General features: G+C 49.5%; 1 protein-coding gene across 1 annotated transcript in view; it reads right to left on the reverse strand.

The window, feature by feature from the left end:
- LOC122543980 (neuroblast differentiation-associated protein AHNAK-like) overlaps positions 1-2,234 on the reverse strand; it is a 44,773-nt gene extending 42,539 nt beyond the window's left edge. The window contains exon 1 of the mRNA XM_043682989.1: positions 2,088-2,234. The gene's annotated coding sequence lies outside the window, so the exon portion shown is untranslated. The remainder of the gene's footprint in view (positions 1-2,087) is intronic.
- Between the last annotated feature and the right edge of the window lie 1,038 nt (positions 2,235-3,272).

The raw sequence follows: 3,272 nt of genomic DNA on the forward strand, positions 1-3,272 counted from the left end.
GGGAGCTGCAACCATCGAAAGCGCAGCGTCCCCCCCACCCCCCACCCCCCCAGAGTCTCCCCGGACGGATTTGCAGATCTGCCCGAAGGCATCTCGCCTTTGCAAGAGCCCGCACCTCCCTGTAAATCCCTGCTCCGATTCATCTGGCCCGCCTCCTTGAGCAGCTAGGGGGAGGGAGGCTGGTTCTTCAAACTTTCAGAATAATCATTTAAAAAAAAACACACGAAATCCCACTCTCCCGCAGGCGTCCGACGTTTGAATTCAACATAAAAATCCTCGCCCACCCCTCTCCCAAACACCATCCTCCCACATCGCCTTTGTTTTGTAAATTGCAAAGTGATTTCGCTGAAAAGCTGCAAAAGGATTTTTTTATTGGCTCGTTTTTTAAAAGAAAAAGTGGGACCCCGATCGGATATGGGATACACCCTACTTCAGCGAGAGAGAAGAAACAGGCAGTCTGGGCACGATTAAACTCGGACGCAAAGTGACCCACCCTTCCAACCTTGGTCCAGTTTAACACATGTATCATCTGTCAAACACTAGCGCTATAGGCAGGGCAGGGGTTGCTTTATTTTGTGTGTACGTGTCAATCCATTATCTGGGGCACAAAGGGGACGAATAAACTAACAAAAGGCGATGTTAAAAAAATCACACCCAACGCCAGGTTACAGCCCAACAGGTTTATTTGCAAGCACTAGCTTTCGAGGCGCTGCCCCTTCACCAGAGCGGTGCTCTGAAAGCCGAGTGCTCCCAATTAAACCTGTTGGGGGGCTGTAACCTGGTGTCGGGAGAGTTTTAACTTTGCCCAGCCCAGGCATTCTCCAAATCCTGGCCATCTTTCTAAAACAAAAACCCTCCCTGATGAAGGGCTGATGCCCGAAACGTCGATTCTCTTGCTCCTGGGACCAGCCGTGGGGCTTTGCCCGTAACATACTCTCGAATTCTTAAAAAAACCTGGGCTGAACTCCGCCAAATGAGGCGCCTCTTTATTCTGGCGGTGCCCGCGTTGCACTGTAACGGGAATAGCAAAGCGGGGGCATGAGAGGCTTCCACTGTCGGACAGACTTCGGAACGCTATTGTCCACGATCATCCCCACCCCATCAGTCCAGTCGAGAGATTAGAGTGTGCGAGACAGGACAGCAAACTTCAAATAATATTTGCATATGAGAGACTTGACAAAAGTCAATCTCACGGATCTAAACTTGCTTAAATAACCTCGCCACACCGAACTCTACAGTCTGCAAGTCACTCCCCCACCCCTCTCTCACTCTCTCGTTGCTTCATACACAAAGTTCTGGCAGTGATTACATTTTTTTCTCTCTCTCTCCCTCACTCACTCTCCTCCTCCCACACCCACTCCCCTCAAAAGTCTGCTTTAAGTTACACTGTCTTTTCCAACCACAGTCATGAATTCCAAGCTTAGACTCTGGCTCGCTGCCCAGAGCTGGGGGGGGGGGGGGGGGGGGGTGGGGGTGGGAGGGAAAAAAAAGGCTTTGCTACACCCCTTCTCCACACCCATGTCAAACACGATTGCAGAAACTTCGTGCAAGAGATTTTTGTTTTAAAAAAACTTGCCAAGGGTTTATTTTTCCAGCTTCACTTGTAAAAACAGAGTAGAGACCCACTGGAACAAATCTCCACAACTTGCAATGTTTTTTTTTCTCTCTCTGGTGACACGTGTGAGTGGCGAAAACATTAGGGGGTAGGGGGGGAAAAAAAGGTACTGACGGGTAATCGGATTCCTGCAGATTCCCTGTCTCTGGGCTGCTCGATCTACAAAACTTTTGTCAGCTTGTTCAGCTTAATTTTAGTGTTAAGACAGCTCGCAAGCCCAGGGGCAGCTGAAAGAATCCACGCCCACGTCTACATAATCCAAAAAAACAGCAATCGTTTTCGCTTTGCAAACAAAAAAAGATTTCCCCCCCCCAAAAAAAAATAAACTTTCAGAGAATTCCACCAACGCCAGGTCTGAATCGTTGCTGCCACTCGGTTAGACGCGCGCATTCATCTCAAAATTCCCAGTCGAAATCTTGCAGCAAGTTCCGAGCAATTAAACACATCTCTTGGAGATTTCAGTTTGATTTACCTGGCGGCAGCGATTTCTAGGCTAAAGCCCTAGCCGTCCCATCGTACCGGGGCACCCAGTGCTTGTGTGGAGTAGCCCGTTCGTCAACGCAGCACTTTTAAGTGGAGCACCAACCTCGAGATTCCCGATAATAACCCTCTACTGTTACAGGGTTGGGCTCTTGTACAGGATCGGGTGGGTCCTCGAGGGGCGGAGACTCGCTTCGGGATGGAGGATGGACCAAAATAAAAAGGGAGAGACAGAGAGAGAGCTGACATCAGGGATGTGTCCGCGGAGTCATGCGCCCGGGCGAACCCACCTCTCCCCAAAACAGTGCCACAAAAACAAAGCTGGCAGATCAGGGGCGCAGGGCAGTCCGCGGGAGGGTGGGTCACTCAGGTGGAGGGTCACAGCACAGTCTGCATGTCTGACAGAGTGGAGGAACACAGGGCTGTCTGGTTATAACAATGTCAGGCAGAACAAGAGGGAGGCGAGACAGTCGGGTTATTATGGTGGCAGTGAGAGCATGGGACAGAAGCCAGGCTGGTCAGAAGAGTTTCACATAGTGGGACAGATTGCTCTGGTTATGTGTTTGGCAGAACACCACATTACAGTCTGGTTAAAATGTCTCTGACAGAGCAGAGGGACACAGTACAGTCTGGTTATAACTGTCTCTGACAGACCAGAGGAACACAGAACAATCTGGTTATAATGTATCTGTCAGAGCAGACGAACACAGTACAGTCCGAGTACAATGTATCTGTCAGAGCAGAGGGACACAGTACAGTCTGGTTATAATGTGTCTGTCAGAGCAGAGGGACACAGTACAGCCTGGTTATAATGTGTCTGTCAGAGCAGAGGGACACAGTACAGTCTGGTTATAATGTATCTGTCAAAGCCGAGGGACACAGTACAGTCTGGTTATAATGTGTCTGTCAAAGCCGAGGGACACAGTACAGTCAGGTTTTAATGTATCTGTCAGAGCAGAGGGACACAGTACAGTCTGGTTATAATATATCTGACAGAGCAGAGGGACACAGTACAGTCTGGTTATAATGCATCTGTCAGAGCAGAGGGACACAGTACAGTCTGGTTATCATGTGCCAGTCAGAGCAGAGGGACACAGTACAGTCTGGTTATAATGTATCTGTCAAAGCAGAGGGACACAGTACCGTCCGGTTATAATGTATCTGTCAGAGCAGAGGA

This window comes from Chiloscyllium plagiosum, chromosome 45 (genome assembly GCF_004010195.1).
Source record: "Chiloscyllium plagiosum isolate BGI_BamShark_2017 chromosome 45, ASM401019v2, whole genome shotgun sequence".
Lineage (NCBI taxonomy): Eukaryota > Metazoa > Chordata > Chondrichthyes > Orectolobiformes > Hemiscylliidae > Chiloscyllium > Chiloscyllium plagiosum.